General features: G+C 46.6%; 1 protein-coding gene across 2 annotated transcripts in view; it reads left to right on the forward strand.

Moving 5' to 3' along the window:
• LOC124798206 (V-type proton ATPase 116 kDa subunit a 1) overlaps window positions 1-18,009 on the forward strand; it is a 660,233-nt gene that overhangs the window by 144,804 nt on the left and 497,420 nt on the right. For both annotated transcript variants that reach the window (XM_047261510.1, XM_047261508.1), the window contains exon 2: window positions 512-581. The gene's annotated coding sequence lies outside the window, so the exon portion shown is untranslated. The remainder of the gene's footprint in view (window positions 1-511; window positions 582-18,009) is intronic.

Here is an 18,009-nt window from a genome sequence, read left to right on the forward strand (position 1 = left end):
TAAACTTCATACCTTAAGAGCCAGGAGCGCGTCGTGACTCTTCTATACCGTGGACCAAATCTTTTCTACTGCAAGCTCTTTGCTTTGCATATTGTGGGAAGAGGTAGTATGGGGCAAAACGAGAAATAAATACCTAGTGAACATGGATTCTAAGAACTTACGAGCACTTGTTCAGTAGAAGACATGTGTTTCACACTATCGAAAATGAAGTAGTGTTGATGGCTCTGAAGGCATGCATTTTAGAGCCCGTGTTTACACGACTTCCATGCTTCGAATAATCGTTCCCAAGTTTCGATCATTCCTCCTGGAATACTCTATGTAATTCGTCCCACAAGTAGTACCGATCTGCGAAGCGTCTTTTGTTACTCTGCATTTTTTGTATGTTTATTATAGAAGCAACTCTTAACTTGCTTCTTTCCTCTTGAATGTACAGGTATGCAAAATAAAAACGTAATAATTAAAATTTCTGTTTGTGGGTTATTTCGTTACTTACATTAACTTTTTTCCACAGGTTTCGAATGTAACGAACGGGGCCGCGTCATTTAACATCACTCTACCTAATTCTTGATCCAAGCTCGGAGGTAAGTACGTTCTGTTTGTACAGCGATATTTTCGTCAAGCGTACGTTTTATACTCTTATTGTAAGTAAACACAAAAATCAACTTAGCGTCTGTGTAAGAAGCTTCAACAGTGTATCGCCAGTCGCAAACAGGAAATTATAACACGTTGAATGCATTTCACGTTTTCTTGGGCACGTTTTGTTTGCCTTATCAGGAGCAGGTTGGTTATTTGGGAGCAACTAGAAGAGAACAGTTTCGCATTTTTTAGAAATTTGCTTAAAGTAAGTAATAAGTAAAGAAAAGACAAATCAAATAATTTTCCAAATGTGTCTTCATATGACATATGAGAGGTAATATGATTAAAAAAACACGTGTACTTGCAAGAAGTTATAGTGAATTTATTTGACTACTTATCATATTTAATTAATTTAATTATTAGTCCAAACTTATTTACAACTATCGACAAGTAAATGAAGAAACGCATAGAGTTTTCCTGAAAATGCATGCATGTCGTGATTTGCCAAATCGCTTGTACGAGCAATCTGATAAGGTACCCGGAACTACTTTGCACCTCGACGCTTTGAGCTGCAGACACAGAGGCAGGTCCCAATTGGCAGTTAACCTGCGGATCGGTGAGGCGTTGCTAATGTAGCAAGAACGAATAGTGTAGATGCAAAAAATTTTTAATATCACAGAATTTACGCTAGTATTACAAAAATCAAGGTTTCAGCTGGAGTCGAACCGTCGCCTCATATGAAGTTCGAACGCTAACCACTTTTTTTTCGTTCTGTTCGGTATCGTTGGTATCTGGCCGTAACGGGCGTGACATGACATGCCTTGAAGTTCGTTATTCATCTCTTCACTCAGTGTTATTATTATTATTATTATTATTATTATTATTATTATTACAGAGACCAGCCAGCCTTCTGACCGAAAACGCTGAGCTACGATGCCGACTCCACTTGACCAAATAGACGCGTAAATCTTCTCTTACCATTTTCTCGGAATTGCCACAGTAGTGGACCTTACTACTTGCATATTATGTTGTTCAAATGGCCTACTAAAGCCGTACAAAGTTTGAAGTGAATCCGTGATCCCTGTCAGTAATATACGAGGATTGTCGCCGTTCGCAAGGCAGCATCATGGGCTCTGACTCATGGTTTTCAGTTCTCTGCAGCCAAGACTCGAGTTATGCACTTCTGCAGGCGTCGGACGGTCCACCCTCATCCTGAACTTTACCTCGGCGGCCACCTGCTTGAAGTGGTGGACACTTGCCGCTTCTTGGGACTCGTGTTTGATGCCCGGCTCACATGGATTCCTCATGTTACTCAGCTGAAGCAAAAATGCTGGCGGCACCTCAACGCCCTCCGCTGCCTTAGCCACACGTCTTGGGGTGCAGATCGCTGCACGCTGCTGCGATTGTACAGAGCCCTTGTGCAGTCCCGGCTTGATTATGGGTGCCTGGCCTATGGGTCTGCATCACCCTCAGTGTTGAAGTTGTTAGACCCCATACACCACTGTGGGGTTCGGCTTGCAACTGGCGCTTTTCGTACCAGCCCCGTAGATAGTCTACTGGTGGAGGCCGGGGTTCCCCCGCTGCGGATTCGCCGCCATCGACTGCTCGCCGACTATGCTGTCCACGTGCATTGCTCGCCAGACCATCCCAATCGTCGCCTGCTTTTCCCTGCCATGGTCCTCCATCTGCCCGAACGGCGACCTAGGTCTGGGCTTTCCGTAGCTGTCCGTGTCCAGTCCCTGCTGTCAGAACTGGGGTCATTCCCTCTTCTGCCTCCCTTCCGGGTCCGTACACCTACGCCTCCCTGGTGTTTGTCCCGGCCGTCCGTCCGTCTGGATTTGGCACAGGGACCTAAGGACTCGGTTCCGCCTGTGGCCCTCCGTCGCCGTTTTCTTGCGCTCCTCGAATCATTTCCGGGCTGTGAGCCTGTCTACACTGATGGTTCCCTGGTTGATGGTCGCACTGCCTACGCTTTTGCTCACGCTGCCCATGTCGAGCAACGCTCCTTGCCGGCTGGCTGCAGTATTTTTACTGCAGAGCTGGTGGCCATCTTGCGCGCTCTTGAGCATATGCGTTTCTGCTCAGGTATGTCCGTCGTCATCTGCAGTGACTCCCTGAGCAGCCTTCAGGCCATCGACCGCTGCTATCCCTCTTCTCCTCTGGTGTCCTCTATTCAGGAGTCTGTTTCCGCCATTGCCCGTTCTGGACGTTCGGTGGTCTTGGTTTGGACGCCAGGTCATGTTGGCATCCCGGGGAACGAACGTGTTGACAGGCTGGCCAAAGGGGCGCTTGACGCCCCAGCTTTGGAGATCGGCCTCACGGCTCCCGATCAGCAGCTGGTGTTGCGCCGTAAGGTGCTTGGGATGTGGTCTGCTGAGTGGCGAGGCTTGACAATGCCTAATAAACTGCGGGCTGTTAAGGAGACGACCGATGTGTGGCGCTCCTCCCTGCGGTCTTCTCGCAGGGACTCTGTTATCCTGTGTCGGCTCCGCATCGGCCATACATACCTGACGCACGGCCATCTTTTGCGTCAGGAGGATCCCCCCCTGTGTCAGTGTGGGTCCCGGCTGACGGTCGCCCACATTTTATTGGAGTGTCCCCGACTGCGCACCCTTCGGCAGTCTCTTAATTTCCTGGGCACCTTGCCTTTGATTTTATGCGACGATGCCTCCATGGCTGACAATGTTTTACATTTTATCCGTGCTAGTCCTTTTTATGGATCCATTTAGGGGGGTCCTGCACTTTTCCGTTTCTGTGTCTCTTGTCCTCGCGTCTCTCCATATTTGTTGCTTTTTTGGTGTCTCATCGGATGGTTGACTCTTTCCCTTTTTTGTTGTCGTGGTCAGTCAACCAGTCTCCGGCCATCTTCTTTTCTTCTATTTCTTTCTGTCTGGTGTTCGTACTCTTCTTTTCTGTAGTGTTCGTTGCCTAATTTGTGTTCTTTAGCACCTGGGGGGGGGGGGGGCAGTCTCCTTCCCCTTGGGGTTTTATCTGCTCTGCGACTTTGTCTCGCTTGTTTTTGGAATGGGGGACTGATGACCTTAGCTGTTCAGTCCCCCTTAAACATCACAACAACCACCACCTCCAGAAAGTAAGTTCCGATCGGTCGCGAAATGGAAACCACAGTGAAAACCAGAAACGTTTTATTTGCAACAGTTAGGTACACCTACCAACTACTTCTCTACATAGTCGCCGCTCCATCTTCGAGCTTTGTCGTAGTGTTGTATCGACTTTCCAATATCCTCGTCTTAGAAAGCAGCCGCCTGTGCTTTCGGCCAGTTATCTGCACTGGTCTGCAGCTTATTGTCTGTGGAAAAATGTTGTCTTCATAGCCAGCGCTTCTTGTGAGCAGATATGAGACTCAGGGGGAGCCAATTACGGATTGCATTGTGGGTGATCTAACACTTCTCATCGGAAACGCTGCAGGAGCGTCCTCATTGCCCCTGCAGTGTGCGGCCGAGAATTGGCATGAGGAAGGTACTACTCGACAGTTGTGTTATGTGGCCTGCATGACACAGGCGACGCTATTCCCTACGCATCTTTACGTGCTCACTGTTCACTCAAATCTGAAAAGAGCGACGCGACACGATCGACGGGCATAATAGAGACACTGCCCAACACATCTGTGCAAAGCTTTACCGGATTTTGCCAGTGGTTTCCATTTCGCAGCCGATCGGAACTTACTTTCTGGACAACCCTCGTAGGTCCTTTTTCAAACTTATTTTACTTCCGCGTAACATAGAAGGTGAGTCAGAACGATAGGTGCATGTTTTGAGGGTGACTGTGTTAGTCATCCTGAACAAAAAACATCTTATGGACATAGTCCCTATTCCGAATGTCTTCCGAGATAGAACACAGTAAATATCACTTTTGTACGTTTTTCTTGAATAACTCTAAAATAGCACACTCCAGCGAAAACTTGCCGTAGTACAAAACTGAACTACACTGAACCTCCTACAAAAAAGGTTCTAGTCACTGTTTCTCTAGGATTAATAGTTTGAGCGAAGGGAGCGCGAGAATATTGTAAATCTCACACGTAGCGCATGCGCTGTACCTTAGGTAGTTTTTGTAGGCCAATTTCAGTTTGTCTCCCGACTTAATAGACCAAAGTGTCCTGTATCAAACTTCGTCTCAGCTTCCTCTACACGAATGACAGTGTTTGAATACTACAGAAAATAAATAACGATGTTCATTAAATGTGTCTTATCTCGGAAAGCATTTGGAATAGGATATGTGTCCATACAAAGTTTTTTTTGGTCAGAACCACTAATACTAATTCCTCAAAGCATGTACCGTTCTTCCTGACTCTCCATGTGTAAAGATAATGTCTAACAAAATTTTATTTCATTGATTCAAGCACGTACAGCTACTATACCCGTTGGCTTTTGAACCATTACCTCAGCATGACTATTGTGATTCTGAATCATTGTCGGACCTGTTGGTCTGGCTGTGAAGCTGGTGTCTGGAAACCGAAAAATCGGAGGATCGAATCCCGACAGCATCAGGGATTTTTTCAGTTTTTAATCACGACTTCACCTCTCACCGATGTGCTGATTTACCAGGAACGATACTTCATTCAGATTCCACGTTAAACTGTAGGGCCTCTTTCCCCAGTAGGAGTGCTGGGGAAAGGGAGAGGTTGAGGGGGGGGGGTAATGGTACTTGAATTACATAACCATTACGGCAGCTCAACTTAACCTCTCGATACCAGCAATATTCTAATGTGTTTCTGTAAAGTAGTTGACATATTTCTGAGACAACATTCAGATTTGATTTCATTAATGTAGAGGTACTTTGATACATCGATATGTTTGTATTGCAATGATATTATTCTTCTGTGTATTTTTCTTTTGTCACTATGATCTTTGACGTACTTGTAACTCTGATTTTTGGGCGCGTAAGCGATTATTAGTTAGTTGTTAGAGAGTCGGACCTTGACAAAGTCAAGTCTTGGACGTCATATTGAAAGACGCATATTGTAGTCAGCTTATAAAATGTGAACTTTAACAGTGAGGAAAATGTTTTCAAGTATGTTTTGTATTGTGAAGTGATGTTTTGTGTGTTAGGTGATATTGCAGCAAAAGTAATAAAAAAAGAAGAGTAACTTAAATTCGGAGTGCTGATTATTGTGCTAACTTTCAAAGGTCTAATCTTCAAGAATGGTTTGTGAAACACATCTGTAAAACTTTTGAATATTGCAGAATAAAAACCTAGGCCTCTTTGCATCCGAGCTTGGAATCACCACCACCTAGATTTTCGACGATTGGGGCATGATTTTACAACGAGACCAGCATGGGAAATACGAAAAGATGAGTGCCTAGTTTGTTTATTATTACATGAAATGACTTTGACTGTGCTCTAATGACACCTGCCACATGATGACATTGTTGTTGCCCGAAAATGCAGTATTTAGCAGCGTGAGCAACCCTACAATCATTATTAAATTTTGACCTTTGTTGTGGTAGGTTGTTAGAGGGGGAGGCGAGGAGGAGGGGGGAAGGTGTGAGGGGCACCCTAGTCACCAGAGGGACATCTAATACAAACAACTGCACTAGGCCGTTGAATCATACGAAATTACTAGGGCTATTCAGAGCGTAAGATCCGATTGGTCGCAAAATGGAACAACAGTGAAAATAAAAAAACGTTTTATTTGCAACAGTAAGTTATACCTTTCAGCTACTTCTCTACACATGCTCCGACTTAGACATCTGTCGTAGCATTGTACGAGCTTTCCAGTACTCTCGTCACAGAAGGCAGCCGCCTTTGCTTTCGGTTTTTTCTCCGTGCTGGTTTGCAGTTCAGTGTCTGTGCCAAAATGTTGTCTTCATAAGCAGCAACTCATGTGAGCAGAGATGAACATCAGAGGGAGCCAATTCGGGGCTGTATGGTGGGTGATACACACTTCCTATCGTAAACGCTGCAGGGGCATCCTCATTACCCCTGCAGTGTGTGGCCGAGAATTGTCATGAAGACAGCTACGTTATGTGAGGTAGCATGAAATCAGGCGCACCCACAATTAGCGTGAGACACTGTTGTTCTAGACATCTTCATGTGCGCACTCTGTGCTCAGAACTGAAAAGAGCGACATGACGTGGTCGACAAGCATACTAGGCACAATGCCCAGCACATCTTTTGCAAAGCTTCAACGGATTTTCACTGTCGTTTCCATTTCGCGACCTGTCAGACATTAGTTTCCGAATAGCCCTATTATTATTATTATTATTATTATTATTATTATTATTATGTTTAATCACCATCAACAATAATACAAGCCCTCTATAATCGACACTAAGGATAGGTTTGGAATTTTAGCCAGGACAGTGGCACAAAAAATGGTTCAAATGGCTCTGAGCACTATGGGACTTAACTTCTGAGGTCATCAGTCCCCGAGAACTTAGAAACGCACATCCATGCCCAAGGCAGGATTCGAACCTACGACCGTAGTGGTCGCGCGGTTCCAGACTGTAGCGCCTAGAACTGCTCGACCACCCCGGCCGGCCGACAGTGGCACACTCTGTTAATGTGTTGACCAGGAATTTTACATTACCAATTCGCGTCGCCTTATCAGTCAAATATTGGCAATGAGGATTTTTTTTTCTCCACCAAGAATCATACCAGCTACGTGCGAGTGGAGCGCCAATGCACAATTGCGCGTTAGTGGCTGTAGCTATGCAGGCAGATAGTATCGTATACTTGGATAGAAAACGAAAATCGCCGAAAATCCACTGTTCGATTTCGTTACGTCCTCATTGGACTTGAGCTACGACTGCAGTAGCGTAGAAGGAAGAGTTGCTAGTATCTAAGCGGGGACTATCCTTTACTTACATCTTCATCTATCCAAGTACATGACAGGTAATTCTCATTCGATCACGTATATCGGTTTCTTTCTGTTCCATTCACGAATGGGGCGCGGGAATAATGAGTGCTTTTTCGCTCTTATGGAGCGATTCGCAGGGTGCTCTGGTATCTTCCTCAGTCTTTGGTGTTTCTTCAGACTCTGTAAGCAGGTCTTCGCGGGATAACTGACATCTGTCTTCTAGTGCCTGTCGAAGTTTTTTACTATTTCCGGGTCGCTCTTTCGTGACGTAAACTAATCTTTACCTACGTAACCATTTCCGGGAAGGTGCACCTACACTATTGCTACATATTTCTCCAACATTCGGGTGTTTATCAGGTAGGCCTGGCCGTGACAGCGAATTCAGGAAGATCTTTCTGGGATCGGAATAGGTCAGTGTGGTCCGTATGGTCCGTATGAAAGGGTAATGGAGATGAGCTGAAACTTTAAATGGAAATATTTGTAAGAAAAATGATGTTTTTGCGAACTGTGTTGGATATATCTACAGATACGGTGTTCGAGAAAGATTGTACGAAAGTACTGTTGATTCTATCGTCTATGTCGCAAAGGAGTAGTGACAACGAGACAACAGTGATTAGGGCGTGTTCTGAGATACACTGGGGTGACAAAAGTCAGGGATAGCGATATAGTTGTATACATATGGCAGTAGTGTCGTGTGCACAACGTATAGAAGGGCAACGCATTGGCCGACGGCCTTCACTTACCGACCGAGAGCAGCGGCGTTTGTATAGAGTTGTCAGTGCTATCAGACAAGCATCACTGTGTGAAATTACCGCAGGAATCAGTGTGGGACGTACGACGAACGAGTCCGTTAGGGAAGTGCGGCGAAGTGCGGCGTTAATGGACTACGTCTGCAGACGACCAGCGCGAGTGCCCTTGGTAACAGCACAGCATTGCTTGCGGCATCTCTTCTGGGCTCGTGATCTTATCAGTGGACCGGCCGTGTGGCCGAGTGGTTCTAGGCGCTTCAGTCCGGAACCGCACTGCTGATACGGTCGCAGGTTCTTATCCTGCCTCGGGCATTGATGTGCGTGATGTCCTTGGGTTAGTTAGGTTTAAGTAGTTCTGAGTCTAGCCGACTGATGAACTCAGATGTTAAGCCTCATAGTGCTCAGAGTCATTTGAACCATTTGGACCATATCCGTGGTACCACAGACGACTGGAAAAGCGTGACCTGGTCAGATGAGTCCCGATTTCAGTTGGTAAGAGCTGATAGTAGGGTTCGAATGTGGTGCAGACCCAACGAAGCCATGACCCAAGTTGTCAACAAGTCCGTGTGTAAGCTGGTGGTGGCTCCATAATGGTGTGGGTTGTGTATTCATGTAATGACGTGGGTCGTTTGGTCCAACTGAACGGATCGCTTACTGGAAATCGTTATGTTCGGCTACTTGGAGACCGTTTGTTCCCAAATAACAATGGAATTTTTATGTATGACAGTGCATCGTGTCACCGGGTCACAATTGTTCGCAATGGTTCGAAGAATGTTCTGGACAATTCCAGAGAATGGTTTGGCCACCCAGATCGTCAGACATGAATCCCATCGAATATTTATCGGACGTAATCGAGAGGTCAGTTCGTGCACAAAATCCTGCACCGACAACATTTTCTCAATTATGGACGGTTGTGGGGACAGCATGGCTCAATATTTCTGCATGGGACTTCCAGCGATTTGTTGAGTTCCAAGACTTACGCCACTTCAGGCTGTATGTTTTTTCGCTCGCTCCACAGGCGATTGGGATAGAACAGGGAGCCACTGACTTTCGTACAATGTACCCTTCGTAATGTAAATTGTGCATTCTCTTGTAGAGTATACGTGCACATTTAGTTCGAGACATCCCAGTGGACATGCAGTTGCTAATGCAGATTTGATCGACTGCCTGCTCGAAGTCAAGAAAATCCTCGTCATGTCTATGACACAGCGATGAATTTTATATTACCAACCGCAGGTGTCTCTCTCTAAATGACGAATCTTCTGCGTCTGGCCGGTCCATGGAATGAACGCTGTTGAATTCTGGGTTATTTTCTGCAAGGATAACTTCAGAATCCTATTCTGTTAGTGATCAAGCGCTGTGAAATGCAAAGTAACGTTCGAATACAAAGTAGGAACGATAGTTCTTTTTTTGTCTGCAAATTAATATTTCATTAATTAGTGTAGCATGTGACTTACTGTCTTTCGACGGACTTTTTTACGACTCGAAAAACCGCTGTTCAACGTCACTCGATGCCGGAGTTCCGCAGTGAATGTTTGTCACACAGTTATGCGGCAAGTGAAAACAGAATAATTTGTTATTTAATCTTAAACAACATCTGTTTCATCTTTGACGTAATTCGGCGATAGCTTTTAGTTTTGACAGACCCTGAACATTAGACTTGCCGTCATGCCGCAACAGAATACCTTGTTGATTCTCTGAGATGTGCTTCCACATAGTAAGAATACCACAGAAGTAAAAAGTAATTGACGAGCTGATGTAACATTAATGAAGTTGCAGCTCGCGCCATAACAAGGAGGCGAACAGAATAACGACGTTGTTGCTACAGTACACACGAGGGTTATTCGGAAAGTAAGGAACGATCGGTCGCGAAAAGGTAATCACAGTGAAAATCCGATGAAGTTTTTCACAGGTGTGTTGGGCAGTGTCTCTAATATTCCTGTCGATCGCGTTAGTAGTACTTTTTAGTTCTGACCACACAGGGAGCACATAAAGATACCTAGAACAGTAGTGTCTCGCGCCAAGTACGAGGGCCTGGTGAGAAATTTCGCCTGAAGCTATGCAGCCAACATCACATAACTGTCGTGCACTTTCTTCAAGAAAATTCTCAGCCGTATTCTGCAGGGGCAATGAAGATGCTCCTGCATAGTTTTCAATTGGAAATGTTTGATTATCCACAATACAGTTCGTAATTGTCTCCCTCTGAGTTTCACCTAAGCTCACATGAACCGCTGGCTATGAAGACAACATTTTGGCGCAGAAAACGAGCTGTAGGCCAGCGTAGAGAGCCGGTGGAAAGCACTGGCGGCTGCCTTTTATAACGAGGGTATTGGAAAGTTGGTACAACGCTACGACAAACGTCCTAGTCGGATCGGCCACTATGGAGATAAGTAGCTGGAAATTGTAGCTAACAGTTGCAAATAAAACAGTTCAGATTTTCACTGTGGCTTCCACTTCGCAACCTATCGTTCCTTACTTTCCGAATAGCCCTCGTATGAACAGATGATTATAACGCCGAACTTTTCCTGCTGTGAGAATTTTTTTATGAGGTTGCTTACAGCAATACAATCACATGCTTCAAACAATTTTTCAAAATTTTAGATTACTCTAAACTGTGGATTCAGAAAGACAATGAAAAATATGATTTTATTTACGTTAGCCTTCAGGAATTTCGAAAGACTCAAGTCCTCCCGTTTTGTGAAGACGCCCACCCCACATCAAATGCTACATCTAAAACACATGCAACCGAAGCAAATAATGGGGAACACAATACCTTAAAAACGTACGTTCGCATTTTCTGCTACACCCTCTCCCATCCTCTCGACTGGTGAATCTAACGCACTAGGCTTAATTTTGTCACTTGAATATGATATAATGTACGTATTTTTAAAGTTTCTGCCGCTATTTTAAGGCAAAATGACAGCAGCAGCACATATCTTTTTACGTCGCACTACGTGACACGAAATGAGGTCATCGCAATATACTCTGTCAGAACCCTCGACAGAAAACTAAGGTCGAGATGGTTGCCCCTACCTGTCCTAGCTCTCCTGCACCTATGGTACAGAAAATGAACAAGGCCAGTTCTTGACACAATTTTATTTACTTTAGTTTCATGCTAGCTTTAGCCGAGATGCGTCAGATACATATGGAATTAAAAGTTCGTCTTGTTCGTGGCATCTAAACGTAAAGATTGTCTGATTTTGTCCATTATATGAAACTGTAAAAACAGTAGGTTTGTTTATAAATAAAGTTTCTGCTACCAGTCACAATTTTCTTTTATTCATATTTTACACGACGCGTTTCGGGAAATGAATTCCATTTTCAAGTGTGTATTTCTTTGTACTAGTCACATAGATTTTTACATATAAAATCGATAACTAACTAAAAATGCGCCTTTTTAACATGTTTCAGTAAAATCAACAAAAGAAAGCAGGACCCCACACATCAAAAACATTACGTAAAAATGGCATAGTACAAAGAAATTATAGACTTGAAAATGGGAATCGTTCCCCGAAACGCGTCGTGTAAAATACGAATAACAGAAAACTGTGACTGTAGCAGTAAAGATTGGTGCTATGATCTGATAGTAAAGAGGCAGTCAAATGAAAAAAGGAAAAATTTGCGCGATTGCCTACGGAATCATGATTGTAACGGAGCGCGCTCCTCTCCTTGTGAAGCAATTCAACGGCCACAATGTCTTTCTTCAGGGCGGCCCCACGTGTTGCTGGGCTTGTTTCGACTACGCTGCAGAACTTACCCTGGAAAGTCCTTACAGATCTTCCGTACAGTCCCGTTCTCTCCTATGCAATTTCCATACTTTTGGAGCCCTAGACAAAGACGTTCGGGGCCGTCGACGTGCTTCGAACGACGGGGTGCACGCATGGGTACCATCATGGTTTCTTAGGCAACCGCAAACATTTTTCCATGAAGCCACTGATCGTCGTGTGTCACAGTAGAATAAATACACTGAAACGCCAAAGGAACAGGTATAGGCATGCGTATTGAAATACAGAGATACACTCCTGGAAATTGAAATAAGAACACCGTGAATTCATTGTCCCAGGAAGGGGAAACTTTATTGACACATTCCTGGGGTCAGATACATCACATGATCACACTGACAGAACCACAGGCACATAGACACAGGCAACAGAGCATGCACAATGTCGGCACTAGTACAGTGTATATCCACCTTTCGCAGCAATGCAGGCTGCTATTCTCCCATGGAGACGATCGTAGAGATGCTGGATGTAGTCCTGTGGAACGGCTTGCCATGCCATTTCCACCTGGCGCCTCAGTTGGACCAGCGTTGGTGCTGGACGTGCAGACCGCGTGAGACGACGCTTCATCCAGTCCCAAACATGCTCAATGGGGGACAGATCCGGAGATCTTGCTGGCCAGGGTAGTTGACTTACACCTCCTAGAGCACGTTGGGTGACACGGGATACATGCTGACTTGCATTGTCCTGTTGGAACAGCAAGTTCCCTTGCCGGTCTAGGAATGGTATTTCGATGGGTTCGATGACGGTTTGGATGTACCGTGCACTATTCAGTGTCCCCTCGACGATCACCAGTGGTGTACGGCCAGTGTAGGAGATCGCTCCCCACACCATGATGCCGGGTGTTGGCCCTGTGTGCCTCGGTCGTATGCAGTCCTGATTGTGGCGCTCACCTGCACGGCGCCAAACACGCATACGACCATCATTGGCACCAAGGCAGAAGCGACTCTCATCGCTGAAGACGACACGTCTCCATTCGTCCCTCCATTCACGCCTGTCGCGACACCACTGGAGGCGGGCTGCACGATGTTGGGGCGTGAGCGGAAGACGGCCTAACGGTGTGCGGGACCGTAGCCCAGCTTCACGGAGACGGTTGCGAATGGTCCTCGCCGATACCCCAGGAGCAACAGTGTCCCTAATTTGCTGGGAAGTGGCGGTGCGGTCCCCTACGGCACTGCGTAGGATCCTACGGTCTTGGCGTGCATCCGTGCGTCGCTGCGGTCCGGTCCCAGGTCGACGGGCACGTGCACCTTCCGCCGACCACTGGCGACAACATCGATGTACTGTGGAGACCTCACGCCCCACGTGTTGAGCAATTCGGCGGTACGTCCACCCGGCCTCCCGCATGCCCACTATACGCCCTCGCTCAAAGTCCGTCAACTGCACATACGGTTCACGTCCACGCTGTCGCGGCATGCTACCAGTGTTAAAGACTGCGATGGAGCTCCGTATGCCACGGCAAACTGGCTGACACTGACGGCGGCGGTGCACAAATGCTGCGCAGCTAGCGCCATTCGACGGCCAACACCGCGGTTCCTGGTGTGTCCGATGTGCCGTGCGTGTGATCATTGCTTGTACAGCCCTCTCGCAGTGTCCGGAGCAAGTATGGTGGGTCTGACACACCGGTGTCAATATGTTCTTTTTTCCATTTCCAGGAGTGTATGTGAACAGGCAGAACACGGCGCTGCAGTCGGCAACGTCTGTATTAAGACAAGTGTCTGGCGCAGTTGTTGAGTACCGTGAATATTGGGAATCTGGTAACACATCAAATCTGCGACATCGCTGCGGCCGGAGAAAGATCATGCAAGAACGTGACAGACGACGACTAAAGAGAATCGTTCAGCGTGACAGAAGTGTAACCCTTCCGCAACCCGTTACAGGTTTTAATGCTGGGCCGTCGACAGCGTGCGAACCATTCGACAAAACATCACCGATGTGGGCTTTCGTAGCAGAAGGCCCACTCGTGTACCCTTGATGAGTGCACAACACAAAGCTTTACTCCTCGACTGCACCCTTCAGCACCGCCATTGGACTCTTGATGACTGGAAACGTGTTGCCTGGTCGGACAAGTCTCGTTTCAAATTGTATCGAGCGAATGGACATGTACGGGTAATCGAGACAACCTCATGAATCCATGGACCCTTCATTTCAGCAGGGCACTGTTCAAGTTAGAAGCTTCTGTTATTGCTAATAACTAGACACCAGTGCCTACGAACTTTAATTTGTACGCTAAAGCACTGAAGATGATCATTATGTGACCGAAAATCGATTTTGCTGGTAATAAGTCATCAAAAGTATGGCCAACGCTGACCTTCCTTCTAATTTTACTTATTATATGGTCGTTGTCACACAGCACTCTATGGAGTCACCAATCAATAACTGTTCAAGTTGGTGGAGGCTCTGTAATGTTGTGGGGCGGGTGCAGCTGGAGTGACGTGGGACCCCTCGTACGTCTAGATACGACTCGTGACATCATGTCCATTGTGTATTCCGACGGACTTGGGCAATTCCAGCAGGACAATGCGACACCCGACACGTCCAGAATTGCTACAGCGTGGCTCCAGGAATACTCTTCTGAGTTTAAACACTTCCGCTGGCCACCAAACTCCCCAGGTATGAACATTATTGAAAATTTCTGGGATACTTTGCAATTTGCTGATCAGTAGAGAACTCCACCCCCCCCCCCCTCGTATACTCAGGATTTATGGACGGCCCTGCATGTTTCATGGTGTCACGTCCACTCGGCACTACTTCAGACATTAGTCGAGTCCCTGCCACGTCGTGTTGCGCCACTACAGCGTACCGAGGGATCCTCTACATAATATTAGGCGGGTGTACCAGTTCCCTTGGCTCTTCAGTGTATATTAACCATCATGGTGATAACTTTTGAAATAATGAAGTTTATATCTGTCTTCTATCTGTCTCGTTTTCATTTCACTGCCCCTCATACTTACACAAAACCTTTTATCGTCCTTGTCATAGACCAACGCTGGTTGGGAGTATGAAACATTATCTCCAGGCCAAAGAAAATGCTATTAACCCTTACAGGAAACTAATGGTTCAGTTCACCATTCGCGAGTGGAGTAGATGAGTGCTACAGTAAATTTTCAGCGTCTGTATTAATCATACGAGACAGTGTGAATGGGTATAGGAAAACCGAATGTTGCGGAAACTGAGCAAGAACCGCTAACTGGCAAGTGTTTTTGTACTTTTTCCACTCTCATAAACATATACCTGTAGTGGTCAGAGAGACCTTGCGTTGTGTGGCCTTCCCACAGTCAGTTACGCAATCGCTGTCGTAAGAACTGTGTCGGGGAAGAACAGTTCTTTCTCATCTTGCTTAATTAAGACGAGTGTTTATCCTGCATTAATTTTGCTTTGTGTTTCACAGACGTATGTAACCGAGATAGTTTTCACGATAAAATTTCTCATCTGGCGTTTGATACGTCTGCTCACCCAGGATTACTAAAATTTAGTTTTAACTAGAAATTGAAATAAATTACTGGAAGGAAAACTGCTAAAATTAACTGGAGCAAACGGCCATTGTTGAATGCGGGTGCATTGTCGTTAGTGACTAAACTGACTTCTAGAAAATTGGTGTGAATTTTAGAGAAGATTACCTCTTTTAATACCACCATCAATTTTGCGGGGCCGGAATCTGTAATTTACGGTCGAAATGGAATCATAGCTTGGAGACTGTGGCCAGATCATTTAAGGCTCCGCGCTTGCATTCAAGTTTGCAAAACGCTTCGTGATGATCGGCTTTTAATTTCAGGGATGCTGTAGAAAGTTGCAAATGTATAAATGGCAGAATACTAATCCGTTAAGCTCGTATTGGTCATTGGATCAGATTTGTCTGCATAAAAGGAGGATTAATTACTGATACACACGGAACGCATATACAATGCCCCATATCGGTCTAAAGGCTAACAGATAATAGAGAGAGAGAGAGAGAGAGAGAGAGAGAGAGAGAGAGTGTACAAATGCTGTTCACTTCCAAAAAAATGCTCCAATTGGATCTGAGCACTATGGGACTTAACTGCTATGATCATCAGTCCCCTAGAACTTAGAACTAATTAAACTTAACTAACCCAAGGACATCACACACATCCATGCCCGAGGCAGGATTCGAACCTGCGACCGTAGCGGTCGCGCGGTTCCAGACTGTAGCGGCTAGAACCGCTCGGCCACTCCGGCCGGCTGTTCACTTAGATTCTAAAACAAAAAAAGTATTATAGTCGATCGCAGTCAGTCACACGCTGACTGACACTATAGTTCTCAAAAATTATTTATGGAATAATTACATTTCACAAAATAGACATAAGTCATTTAGCTTGGAAGTTTTTACAGAAATAAATACACTCCTGGAAATAGAAAAAAGAACACATTGACACCGGTGTGTCAGACCCACCATACTTGCTCCAGACACTGCGAGAGGGCTGTACAAGCAATGATCACACGCACCAGGAACCGCGGTGTTGGCCGTCGAATGGCGCTAGCTGCGCAGCATTTGTGCACCGCCGCCGTCAGTGTCAGCCAGTTTGCCGTGGCATACGGAGCTCCATCGCAGTCTTTAACACTGGTAGCATGCCGCGACAGCGTGGACGTGAACCGTATGTGCAGTTGACGGACTTTGAGCGAGGGCGTATAGTGGGCATGCGGGAGGCCGGGTGGACGTACCGCCGAATTGCTCAACACGTGGGGCGTGAGGTCTCCACAGTACATCGATGTTGTCGCCAGTGGTCGGCGGAAGGTGCACGTGCCCGTCGACCTGGGACCGGACCGCAGCGACGCACGGATGCACGCCAAGGCCGTAGGATCCTACGCAGTGCCGTAGGGGACCGCACCGCCACTTCCCAGCAAATTAGGGACACTGTTGCTCCTGGGGTATCGGCGAGGACCATTCGCAACCGTCTCCATGAAGCTGGGCTACGGTCCCGCACACCGTTAGGCCGTCTTCCGCTCACGCCCCAACATCGTGCAGCCCGCCTCTAGTGGTGTCGCGACAGGCGTGAATGGAGGGACGAATGGAGACGTGTCGTCTTCAGCGATGAGAGTCGCTTCTGCCTTGGTGCCAATGATGGTCGTATGCGTGTTTGGCGCCGTGCAGGTGAGCGCCACAATCAGGACTGCATACGACCGAGGCACACAGGGCCAACACCCGGCATCATGGTGTGGGGAGCGATCTCCTACACTGGCCGTACACCACTGGTGATCGTCGAGGGGACACTGAATAGTGCACGGTACATCCAAACCGTCATCGAACCCATCGTTCTACCATTCCTAGACCGGCAAGGGAACTTGCTGTTCCAACAGGACAATGCACGTCCGCATGTATCCCGTGCCACCCAACGTGCTCTAGAAGGTGTAAGTCAACTACCCTGGCCAGCAAGATCTCCGGATCTGTCCCCCATTGAGCATGTTTGGGACTGGATGAAGCGTCGTCTCACGCGGTCTGCACGTCCAGCACGAACGCTGGTCCAACTGAGGCGCCAGGTGGAAATGGCATGGCAAGCCGTTCCACAGGACTACATCCAGCATCTCTACGATCGTCTCCATGGGAGAATAGCAGCCTGCATTGCTGCGAAAGGTGGATATACACTGTACTAGTGCCGACATTGTGCATGCTCTGTTGCCTGTGTCTATGTGCCTGTGGTTCTGTCAGTGTGATCATGTGATGTATCTGACCCCAGGAATGTGTCATTAAAGTTTCCCCTTCCTGGGACAATGAATTCACGGTGTTCTTATTTCAATTTCCAGGAGTGTACATGAGTGCACATTTTTGTGCTTTTCGTCTTTTTTGCGACGCTAAGTTTACATAATCTTACGTGGGTCTGACCATAAAATGCTTCACATTCCGCATGATGCTGGTTCGCATCCTTATCTTGGCCTGCACTCTGTTTATCTTCATACAACAGCTGCTACCTCTGTTTACCCAACCCAACGAACGTCGTTCCGCGGATCCTTAACGAATGGGTTCCGTTTAACTGCCGCGTCATGAAGTTACGGAACTCGCCTCTGTGCTGGTTGATCGTACCTGGTTCCACTGGACCGGATCTAGGTAAACTTCTTCAAGAAAGGTGATCTG

This window comes from Schistocerca piceifrons, chromosome 5 (assembly GCF_021461385.2).
Source record: "Schistocerca piceifrons isolate TAMUIC-IGC-003096 chromosome 5, iqSchPice1.1, whole genome shotgun sequence".
Taxonomy (NCBI): Eukaryota; Metazoa; Arthropoda; class Insecta; order Orthoptera; family Acrididae; genus Schistocerca; species Schistocerca piceifrons.